Raw genomic sequence first — 12708 nt, 5'->3', positions numbered from 1 at the left:
AAAAATTTCCTGATGATTGTAGTACTAACACAGGCATTTGTCTCAGTCTCTCATTAACCCATTGTATATGTGGTAGAATGTACAAGTAGTCTGGATTCCCAGACGGGAGGTTCTACATTCCAGAGAAGCAAGAGACAGCAAAGTTAGATATTTTGGTTAAAGAAAGAGGATCAAGACAGCTCCTTCCTAAAAGTTCTGAATATATTTTAATGATGCAAGTAGTTTGCTTCAGTTTAGTAAAATTTCTGTCTATCAGCGAAAAACAATAAAGGAAACTGCTTAGAAGTAACTCTCTTGTCTCTTTCCTGGTTTTTGGAGCTTGACAAAATAAATAAATATTAGGGACATACTATAGATGCATACCAAATGATCCTTATGCAATAGTTAGAATAATTAAGTACCGTAATTGTTTTTAACATTGTTAATAACACTAAGGAGAAAATAAGTTCTGAGTCAACTTTCTACTAATCTATCATTTGAAGCTATGTTGGAGCTCCCCCTTTTGATTAACTGCTCTCATTGCTGTATCTTTTAGTTGATGCTCCACTGCATCATTTTTTTCTGCTAAAGACAGATAATATTAACATAAAATTACATTAAAGTTCACAACTCAGTACAATCCCTAATTTAAAGTAGGAAGATTTCATGCAGAATGCAAACATCATATTTAGAAATAAAGTCCTGTAGGCCAAGAAAAATTGAGTGGAAGCTGCAAATTCTATCATGTACTGAAAGATCACATGAATAGAAATTAAACAATTTAAATCTTTCATTTAAATCCCAAACTGTTCCACTTTTTTTCACTGAAATATTACAAATCCAAAAATAAATCATAGCCTTAAGGAAAAAAATCTGCCTATAGCAGAAAAGACAAAATATTCCATCTTAAATTCCTTTCTTACAATAATGTGCTTGAAAATAAGTATTTAATAAGGCATTTATTGATATGCTCAATAATCTGGGGGAGCAATCACCAGAGTTTAAGCAAGCATTTTATAACCATGTCCATTTGTAGTATAAGCATCTGTAAATGTTCTATATAGTAACTATTCTCTACTACACATCACTCATCACTCACACTAGCTTTTCCTTAAAGCTTAAATTTTGTATTAATCTCAATGGCAGATTCAGATAGCTGATTATCTTTTTGTTTTTGCTTTCCATTAAGCTTCACAACTTACTATGCATTCTACACCATCCTAGAGACATTCTTAGTAACAGAATCTCAGTAACATTCATAGCCAACTGGATCCCTTAGTTACAAACAGATAAACATTTAACAAACAAATACACTATACACATTATAGCTCTAAAGCAAAAACTCTGCAAACAGAAGGGCATGGAGTATAAAATACAACTAAGACAACTACAGAACTGAGAAAATGCAAGAGGAAACAAAAAGGAAGATTAAGAACAGCCATCAACAAATTACCTGTTCAACTAGTACTAATGAAAGTGAAAGAAACCAGAACTATGCCAATAGAACCCAGATGATGTTGTAAGTGCAGTTGTTTTACCAGTTTCTGGTGAGCATGATGGGCACCCAGACTTTCAGAGTGGGTCAAGAAATTATCCCTGAACTCTCAAGATCTCAGGCTTTTTCCTTACTTAAATCAGAGTAAATACAGAGATATGGTGATTACAAATGCACTCAGCTGCACTCACTTCCATTATGATGAAGTGCTTTGAAAGACTGGTAATGGACTATATAGTTTCATGCCTTCCCCCTACATTTAACTCATTACAGCTTGCCTATCAGAAGAACTGCTCTGTAGAAGATGCACTTTCCTGTGTGCTTCATCTTAGCTTGGCACACCTGGAGGGGAAGAAAACTCATGTGTGAATGCTGTTTGTTGATTTTAGTTTGGAATTCAACACAACCATTCCTCAGCATCTGGTGAACAAACTGGGCATATTAGGTTTTAATACTCCTTTATGTAATTGGATACTTGATTTCCTTATTGATAGGCCCCAGGTTGTGTGAGTTGGAAAGAAAATTTCTAACTCCATCTTCTTGAGTATGGGTTCCCCACAGGGCTGTGTCCTGAGTCCACTACTGTTCACCTTGATGATCCAAGACTGCTGTGCCAGGTCTGCTATGAATTACATTGTGAAGAATGCAGACAACATGGCAGTGGTGGGGTCTTATCTGGGATGACAATGAAGATACTTATAGGGAAGAGGTGAAGGCTCTGGTGGACTGGTGCAATAAAAGTAACATGGTTCTAAGTGTTGATAAAACAAAGGAGATCATTGGTAGATTTTAGAAAGAGCCGGTATAGTCATACTCCACTCAGTATCAAGGATGCAGCTGTAGAGGTGGTCAACTGTATTAAGTATCTGGTGGTGCAGATAACTAACAATCAGAATTGGTCTCTTCATATGTCATCTTTAGTGAAGTGTGCAAACCAGTGTCTGCATTTCCTGCATCAGATAAGGACATCACATCTCTCTCCTTCTGTCCTGCCCACTTTTTACAAAGGCACGATTGAGAGCATTTTAACAATTTGCATTACTGTCTGGTTTGGTGGCAGCAGTGCCTCAGATAGAATGTCCATACAGAGATTGGTAAGGACAGCCAAGAAGATCACAGCAAGCTCACTCCCTGGTATTCAGGTTGCTGCTGATAAGCGCTAGGTGCTTAGAGCTCAAAGCATTGTTAGAAACTCCACATACGCACTTTATGGTCTGTTTCTGTTGCTCCCCTCCGGGAGAAGGTTTCAAAGTATTTCTAGCAGGACTATCTGATTCTGCACAGGCAGGATTTCAAAGAGGCAGAGGAACTAGAGATCAAATTGCCAACATACGCCGGATCATGGAGAAAGCTAGGCAGTTCTAGAAAAACATCTACTTCTGCTTCATTGACTATGCTAAAGCCTTTGATTGTGTGAATTGCAACAAACTGTGGCAAGTCCTTAAACAGATGGGAGTACCAGACCATCTTATTTGTTTCTTGAGAAACCCATATGCGGGTCAAGAAGCAACAATGAGAACTGGACACGGAACCACTGATTGGTTCAAAATTGGGAAAGGAGTCCGGCAAGGCTGCATTCTGTCACCCTGCCTGTTTAACCTATATGCAGAGCACATCATGAGAAAGGCACGGCTAGATGAATCAAAAGTTTGAATTAAGATTGCCGGGAGAAATATCAACAACCTAAGATATGCAGATGATACCACTCTAATGGCAGAAAGTTAAGAGGAACTAAAGAGCCTCTTGATGCGGGTGAAGAAGGAGAGTGCAAACGTGGGCTTGAAACTCAACATTAAGAAAACCAAGATCATGGCATCCGGCCCTCTCAATTCCTGGCAAATAGATGGGGAAGAAATGGAGGTAGTGACAGATTTTATTTTTCTGGGCTCCAAGATCACCACAGATGGGGACTATCTGATTCTGCACAGGCAGGATTTCAAAGAGGCAGAGGAACTAGAGATCAAATTGCCAACATACGCTGGATCATGGAGAAAGCTAGGCAGTTCCAGAAAAACATCTACTTCTGCTTCATTGACTATGCTAAAGCCTTTTATTGTGTGGATCGCAACAAATTGTGGCAAGTTCTTAAAGAGATGGGAGTACCAGACCATCTTATTTGTCTCTTGAGAAACCTATATGCGGGTCAAGAAGCAACGGAACCACTGATTGGTTCAAAATTGGGAAAGGAGTCCGGCAAGGCTGCATTCTGTATACTGTTGCCCTGCCTATTTAACTTATACTATGCAGAGCACATCATGAGAAAGGCACGGCTAGATGAATCAAAAGTTTGAATTAAGATTGCCGGGAGAAATATCAACAACCTAAGATATGCAGATGATACCACTCTAATGGCAGAAAGTGAAGAGGAACTAAAGAGCCTCTTGTTGCGGGTGAAGAAGGAGAGTGCAAACGTGGGCTTGAAACTCAACATTAAGAAAACCAAGATCATGGCATCCGGCCCTCTCAATTCCTGGCAAATAGATGGGGAAGAAATGGAGGTAGTGACAGATTTTATTTTCCTGGGCTCCAAGATCACCGCAGACAGGGACTGTAGCCAAGAAATTAAAAGACGCTTGCTCCTGGGGAGGAAAGCTATGGCAAATCTAGACAGCACACTAAAAAGCAGAGACATCACCCTGCCAACAAAAGTGCGTATAGTCAAGGCCATGGTTTTCCCAGTTGCAATGTATGGCTGTAAAGTTGGACCATAAAAAAGGCTGAGCGCCAAAGAATTGAGGCCTTTGAACTATGGTGCTGGAGAAGACTCCTGCGAGTCTTGGACTGCAAGGCGATAAAACCGGTCAGTCCTAGAGGAGATCAACCCTGACTGCTCTTTAGAAGGCCAGATCCTGAAGTTGAAACTCAAATACTTTGGCCACCTAATGAGAAGGAAGGACTCACTGGAGAAGAGCCTAATGCTGGGAAAGATTGAGGGCAAGAGAAGAATGGGACGACAAAGAATGAGGTGGCTGGATGGAGTCACTGAAGCAGTAGGTATGAGCTTAAATGGACTCCAGAAGATGGTAAAGGACAGGAAGGCCTGAAGGAACGTTGTCAATGGGGTTGCGACGGGTCAGACACAACTTTGCAACTAACAACAACAACAACAACAACCTGATTCTGTAATAGCTTTGTTCCCTATGCCATCTGTCTGGTAAATTTGCAAGATTTGTTTTTTCGCCATGCACATATATACATAATCCAAACTAGACAGTGCTGTTTCTCTGTCATATTTATGTATGTATGTATGTCATATTTATGTAGTGTATATTGGAGGTGGTGACCCTGAGAGCTGTATGCAATGAAATTTCATTCTAATACGTGCCAGTTAGTATACATTCCAAGTGAAAATAAAGTTTCTATTCTATTTCTATGCTATCCAGATGTTATTTTGCAGGAATATGAATGATATAATGGAATAAAATATTACTTTGAATTTTCATTTTCATTTATACAATGGCATTAACAAAATGTCAGGATGTTAAACAAAAACCAACAGAACTAACTAACTCGAATTCCTTTAAAGATTTACAGGCCCTTTTGCAAAACCTACACGAGGCAATGGCCAAAAACCACGAGGAGATGAAGAGAGAAATAGGCCAAATAAGAAACGACACTGGTGAATTAAAGGGGAAAATCCAAGCGATAGATGATAAATTTGAAGGGATTCAACAGCAATTAGTCAAAAATGAACAAAGACTTCAAGATATGGAAGCTAGAATGGAAAAAGAGGAAAAGAGAGTAGATGATTTAAATGAAACACTCCTTCAGGCTAATAAGGAATTAGAAACAACAGTCATTTTTCTGGAAGCAGAAAAGGCTGCTCATTATCTACGCTTCCAGAACGTTCAAGAAAAAAGAGGGGAAGATCTGTTGGTCATGATGGCAGAACTGATGGCAAAGGCACTCGGTGTAGGGAAGGAGGAAATGCTGGCGGAAATTGATGAAACATACAGGGTCCAAACTAATTATGCGAGAAGGCACAACCTCCCAAAAGAAGTACATGTAAGGTTAGTTAAAAAATCAATTCGGGATGAGCTTCTGCATAGATCTAGAGAGGAACCATTAGAATTTCGGGGCCAACCAATCACCATCCTTAAACAGATACCTAAAAGGATGAGGGATCTGAGACGCGGCTATCAATTCTTAACATCTAAACTAATAAGAGAAAATGTAAACTTTAGATGGCTAACTCCAGAGGGTATTCTTGTTACGTGGCAGGATAGAAGGCATAGACTGGACACGATAGAGAAGGCAGAAGATTTTTACAAACGCCACTTCCATAGCCAAGAGGAAGTAGATTTAGAAGATCAAGATGGAAGGGAGGTAAGAGAAAGAGATACAATACGTGTGGCAATGGATGGGAAGATCTTAGCTACAGAGGATAGAAGGAACAAATCCGGTGAGTTAACAGAGAAACATGGAACTAGAGACAAGGAAGAGAGAGAGCCCCGAATCACGAGATCCACAAAAACTAGAAATAAGTAAGATGAAGGGAGGTGAGTGTAGTATTATGTCTGTGAATATTAATGGATTGAATTCGCCAGTGAAAAGGCGGAAATTTTTTAATAGGCTTATTCACCAACAATTGGATATCGTGGGAATACAAGAAGTCCATATAAAGGAACAACAAAAATATTTGTTAGTACAACCAAGAATAGGGAACCTATTCGTTTCCTTAGACCGACACAAGAAAAAGAGAGGAGTGGCACTATATGTAAACCCAAAATTGACTGCAAAACTAATTTATAACGATAAAGAGGGTAGAATACTGATAGTCGAGGTTATAATAAATCACAGGAAGGTCATGATGGTAGAGATATATGCCCCAAACCATAACCAAGAACAATTTTTCAAAACACTTCACAATAAGATATGTAGCATTGATTATGAGGAGATTTGTTTAATAGGAGATTTTAATGCTATCCTAGATATAAATTTGGATTATATGGGAAAGACGCTTAGGAAAAAGAAGAGAAGAACTCTACCGAGATCTTTTCTTAACTTGGCTGAGGAACTAAATATCCAAGATGTCTGGAGGGAAAGAAATCGTAAGGCTAGACAATATACATATTACTCCAACCGACATAACTCATGGTCTAGAATAGACATGGTATGGATGACGAAAGAAATTAGTTCAGAAATAGATGAGGTACATATAGCGACAGGTACTTGGGCAGATCACAATCCTATTAAACTTATCTGGAAAGGTTCCAAAAAAATATCCAGATGGACGCTTCAAAGAGCAATTTTAAAAGAAGACGAATTCAAATCTAAGATGGAGAGAGAACTAAGTTTTTTCTTTAAGGAAAATAAAGCTATAGACACCTCAGTACAAAACAATTGGGATACAGCTAAGGCTGTGATGAGAGGGGTAGCGAGGGCATATATGGTATATAAAAATAAGGGGAAAAGACAACAACGGGAAAGATTAGAAGAGGAATATAAGAGCTTAGAAGTTACACTCCAACAAGATCCACAAAAAGAGAATATCAAGCAATCTATGGATCTGATTAAACACAAACTTAACATTCTAGACAAAGAGAAATTGGCACAACAATTGAGAAACACGAAACAAAATTTTTTTGAAAATGCAAATAAACCGGGCCGGTGGCTCGCATACAAATTGGGAAAACAAAAGGGGAAAAACTGGATTCACGAACTACGAGATGAGGAAGGGAGAATATTCCACCAGGAGGAAAAAAAAAAATTATAGCCCAGGAATTTTATGAACGTTTATATAAAGAAGATAGCCAGGCAAGTGTGGAGAAAATGGAGGAATATTTTCAAAGAGCCAAACTACCTAAGGTCACAGAAGATACCAGAAATATGTTAAACGAGGAAATTCGACTATCTGAGGTGATAAAAGCTATTAATGCACAAAAGAATAATAAAGCATCGGGACCCGACGGTCTTCCATCAGAGATTTATAAAGAATTACAAAATATCCTAGCTCAACCCCTAGTGGAGGTATTTAACGCAGTATTAGAAGGCGCAAGGACGCCTAAATCTTGGCTAGAGGCAAACATAACCCTTATTCCGAAAGATAACACAGACCATACATTAATCCAAAATTACAGACCCATATCACTTCTTAACTCGGACTACAAGATATTTACATCAATTATAGCGGAACGATTGAAACGATTTCTGAATGATTTCATACATGCAGATCAAAATGGTTTTCTCGCTAAGAGACACACTAAGCACAACATTAGAATAATATTAGATACATTGGAGTACTATGAATTACATAGCGAACAACAGATGGCATTACTTTTCTTAGACGCCCAAAAGGCATTTGACAATGTTAAATGGTCTTTTTTGTGCCAACAGCTTAGCTTTATGAATATGGGTGAAAAATTTATAAATATAATTAGGGCAATTTATGACAATCAGGAAGCAAAAATAATTATTAATGGGGAAGCATCTAGCAAGTTTCAAATTCAAAAGGGAACACGGCAAGGCTGCCCCTTATCACCGTTGCTGTTTATATTGACTCTTGAAGTATTAACGAGAACTATAAGAAACGACCCAAAGATAAAAGGATTAACCATTAAAAAGGAAACCTTTAAATTGCAAGCTTTCGCGGACGATCTAGTTTTTATTATGGAGGATCCATGTCAGACGGGACCAAAGCTATTGGAAGAATTATCTAAATATGGTGAGGTTGCCGGACTGCGAATAAATAGAAATAAGACCAAGATGATTGTTAAAAATATGACCAATAAACAAAAAGGTAATCTGGCCGAAATCACGGATATAGAAATAGTCAAGAAAATAAAATATTTAGGGATTAACATTACGGCTAGATGCACTTCACTCAAAAAGGATAATTATGATAGTGTAGTGAATCAAATAAAAGGTGACCTGGAAAGATGGGGAAACCTAAAACTCTCATTATTGGGAAGAATCGCTGTCATTAAGATGAATATTCTGCCTAAAATCCTGTTTCTGTTTCAGAATATCCCAATTCAACTCGACTCTAAATTTTTTCGAAATTTGGATAAATTATCACTAAATTTTATTTGGCAGGGGAAAAAACCAAGAATTAAATTGAAATATTTACAAGACACGAAGGAAAATGGGGGTTTTGGATTGCCAGACTGGGAATTATATTACCACGCCGCGGCCCTGAGCTGGATTAGAGAATGGGTAATCTTGAGAAATAGAAGACTATTAACTTTAGAGGGTCACGATTTGCAATATGGCTTCCATGCTTTCCTATGGACGGAGAAACAAGGTCTTTTCTCGCATTTTCAAAGACACCGGATCAGGCAAGCGCTACTCAATACTTGGAAAAAAATTAGATCTCACAATTACACCAAAATACCGGTCTGGCTATCCACCCTTGAAGCGATAGTTTACCCAAATCTGTTTGATTTGGGTAACATAATCTCATACAAGGATATTCTGAATGAGGAGGGGGAATTGAAACTTAGGAATGAACTAGAATTACAAGGTATAAAACTCGATTGGTGGGCCTACTTACAAATCCAATCGAGATTTAGGAAGGATAAAAATGAATGGGGGATATATACCTCTGAAACAGCATTGGACAAAATATTATTGGGACCGGACTCTAAACAAATAAGGAATTTTTATAAATTACTTTTGGGATATAAGCTGTTTGAAGAGCAAGTGAAAGACCCTATGTTGATCTGGGCTAACAATTTAGGACATAACATCGACCTAGATACTTGGCAAACAATTTGGGATAGGAATAAAAGGATAACACTGGCCTCATCGTATAAAGAAAATTTATTTAAAATGTTTTACCGATGGCATCTCCCCCCAGCCCGCTTAGCAAAAATGTACATAACAGTATCTCCCAAATGTTGGAAGTGTTCTGAAGAGATAGGCACATACTTCCACACGTGGTGGTCTTGCAGTAAAACACAAAAATTTTGGAGAATGATTTGGATTTGGCTGAAAGAAATATTGAAACAAGATCTGGAGTTTAGTCCAGAACTTTTCTTGTTGGGAATCACGAAAGAGAAATATCCTAAAGATGTGCTATACTTAACGATCCATATTATCACAGCAGCTAGAATATCATTTGCGCAAAAATGGAAAAAGAATGAGATCCCAGGACAAAAAGAGGTTATTAGGAAAATTTGGGATTGCGCTGAAATGGACAGATTAACTTTGAAATTAAAGAATAAAGATCAATCAGACTATTATAGAATTTGGAACAAATTGTATCTTTGGATGGATAAAAAGAAAGGTCTCTATTAGGTTTTACAGACTAGCTCACTGTTTTAAATATTGTGGTATTTCACCGATTTGTAATCTAAGTGTATTTAAGTGTATTTTTGATGTACATATATACATGTATATATATATATATTTAAACATTGTAGACAAAAAGGTTTGTCAGCTCGCTGGTACTGTGTCCAATGTTTTTAAATAATAAATTTAATAAAAAATTTAAAAAAAAAAAACCAACAGATGCAACTACATACTTTAAAAATTACTAAATGTTTTTTAACTTTATTTTGATAGTAATAAAACTCTCCACAGAGAGATCAATCATTGAGCAAGATAAACGAGCCTGGCTATCATTACAAGAAACCATTTAGGTCAAAAGAACAACAATTCTAAAAGTTTCTCATGAAAAGAAATAATCAGAAGAATCCAAAATATGCAGGAAAAAACTTTATAACAGCCCACAAGAAGTTAGCAGCTAGCTACATTAACTAACTGATGTAATTTGAAACCACAAACATATAAAGCAGGTCATCTGCCACTGGTGTTGCTCCAAAAGCCACACAAAGTCTTTTCCCCTCCTCTATATATTTCCTATTAGGACAGGATTTAGGATAATGGCATAATCCTTGCAGTTCCATCATACCTCAAATTCATAAAACAGCAGCAATGACAACTGCGAACTGATGCTTTTCAAACCGGGTTGCCAGAAGACACTTACCGTATATACTTGAGTATAAGCCGACTCGAGTATAAGCCGAGACCCCCAATTTCACCCCCAAAAACTGGAAAAAGTTATTGACTCGAGTATAAGCCGATCCGCCGTTCTGCAAGCCTCTGCCGCCAGCAGAGGCTCGATCAGCCATTTTGCAAGCCTGAATACACAGGAATACCCTGTGTGGCCGCGGCTCGTCGGCAGGTCTCCGTTCCTCCTGCCGACCTTTGGGGAGGTTTGGGCGCCTCCCCAAACCTCGGCAGGTCTCCGTTCCTCCTGCCGACCTTTGGGGAGGTTTGGGCGCCTCCCCAAACCTCCCCAAACCTCGGCAGGTCTCCGTTCCTCCGCGCAGACCTGCCGACCTTTGGGGAGGTTTGGGCGCCTCCCCAAACCTCGGCAGGTCTCCGTTCCTCCTGCCAACCTTTGGGGAGGTTTGGGCGCCTCCCCAAACCTCCCCAAACCTCGGCAGGTCTCCGTTCCTCCTGCCGACCTTTGGGGAGGTTTGGGCGCCTCCCCAAACCTCCCCAAGCCTCTGCAGGTCTCCGTTCCTCCGCGCAGACCTGCCGACCTTTGGGGAGGTTTGGGCGCCTCCCCAAACCTCCCCAAACCTCGGCAGGTCTCCGTTCCTCCTGCCGACCTTTGGGGAGGTTTGGGCGCCTCCCCAAACCTCCCCAAACCTCGGCAGGTCTCCGTTCCTCCTGCCGACCTTTGGGGAGGTTTGGGCGCCTCCCCAAACCTCGGCAGGTCTCCGTTCCTCCGCGCAGACCTGCCGACGTTTGGGAAGGTTTGGGCGCCTCCCCAAACCTCCCCAGGTCTCCGTTCCTGTTTGGGGAGGTTTGGGCGCCTCCCCAAACCTCCCCAAACCTCGGCAGGTCTCCGTTCCTCCGCGCAGACCTGCCGACCTTTGGGGAGGTTTGGGCGCCTCCCCAAACGTCCCCAAACCTCGGCAGGTCTCCGTTCCTCCGCGCAGACCTGCCGACTTTTGGGGAGGTTTGGGCGCCTCCCCAAACGTCCCCAAACCTCGGCAGGTCTCCGTTCCTGTTTGGGGAGGTTTGGGCGCCTCCCCAAACCTCGGCAGGTCTCCGTTCCTGTTTGGGGAGGTTTGGGCGCCCAAACCTCCCCAAACAGGAACGGAGACCTGCCGAGGTTTGGGGAGGTTTGGGGAGGCGCCCAAACCTCCCCAAACAGGAACGGAGACCTGCCGAGGTTTGGGGAGGTTTGGGCGCCTCCCCAAACCTCCCCAAACCTCGGCAGGTCTCCGTTCCTCCGCGCAGACCTGCCGACCTTTGGGGAGGTTTGGGCGCCTCCCCAAACGTCCCCAAACCTCCCCAAACCTCGGCAGGTCTCCGTTCCTCCGCGCAGACCTGCCGAGGTTTGGGGAGGTTTGGGGAGGCGCCCAAACCTCCCCAAAGGTCGGCAGGAAGAACGGAGACCTGCCGAGGTTTGGGGAGGTTTGGGGAGGCGCCCAAAGCTCCCCAAACAGGAACGGAGACCTGCCGAGGTTTGGGGACGTTTGGGGAGGCGCCCAAACCTCCCCAAACAGGAACGGAGACCTGCCGAGGTTTGGGGAGGCGCCCAAACCTCCCCAAACAGGAACGGAGACCTGGGGAGGTTTGGGGAGGCGCCCAAACCTTCCCAAACGTCGGCAGGTCTGCGCGGAGGAACGGAGACCTGCCGAGGTTTGGGGAGGCGCCCAAACCTCCCCAAAGGTCGGCAGGAGGAACGGAGACCTGCCGAGGTTTGGGGAGGTTTGGGGAGGCGCCCAAACCTCCCCAAAGGTCGGCAGGAGGAACGGAGACCTGCCGAGGTTTGGGGAGGTTTGGGGAGGCGCCCAAACCTCCCCAAAGGTCGGCAGGTCTGCGCGGAGGAACGGAGACCTGCCGAGGTTTGGGGAGGTTTGGGGAGGTGCCCAAACCTCCCCAAACAGGAACGGAGACCTGCCGAGGTTTGGGGAGGTTTGGGGAGGCGCCCAAACCTCCCCAAACAGGAACGGAGACCTGGGGAGGTTTGGGGAGGCGCCCAAACCTTCCCAAACGTCGGCAGGTCTGCGCGGAGGAACGGAGACCTGGGGAGGTTTGGGGAGGCGCCCAAACCTCCCCAAAGGTCGGCAGGAGGAACGGAGACCTGCCGAGGTTTGGGGAGGTTTGGGGAGGCGCCCAAACCTCCCCAAAGGTCGGCAGGAGGAACGGAGACCTGCCGAGGTTTGGGGAGGCGCCCAAACCTCCCCAAACGTCGGCAAGTCTCCGTTCCTCCGCGCCCTGCCTGCCTGCTTCTTTCCGCTGCGGAAAGAAGCAGGCAGGCAAGGCGCGGA

At 42.4% G+C, this 12708-nt stretch overlaps 2 protein-coding genes across 4 annotated transcripts in view; both read right to left on the bottom strand.

Annotated features, from left to right (window-relative positions):
• LOC310638086 (uncharacterized protein) overlaps positions 1 to 12708 on the bottom strand; it is an 880437-nt gene that overhangs the window by 500449 nt on the left and 367280 nt on the right. The window lies entirely within an intron of this gene.
• STK4 (serine/threonine kinase 4) overlaps positions 1 to 12708 on the bottom strand; it is an 85153-nt gene that overhangs the window by 45799 nt on the left and 26646 nt on the right. The gene's annotated exons all lie outside the window — the stretch shown is intronic.

The sequence above is a fragment of the Vipera ursinii genome (genome assembly GCF_947247035.1).
Source record: "Vipera ursinii genome assembly, chromosome: 3".
In the NCBI taxonomy this organism is placed as follows: Eukaryota; Metazoa; Chordata; class Lepidosauria; order Squamata; family Viperidae; genus Vipera; species Vipera ursinii.
Note: the sequence above shows the minus strand (reverse complement) of the source record. Positions and strands in the feature narration are given on the sequence as shown.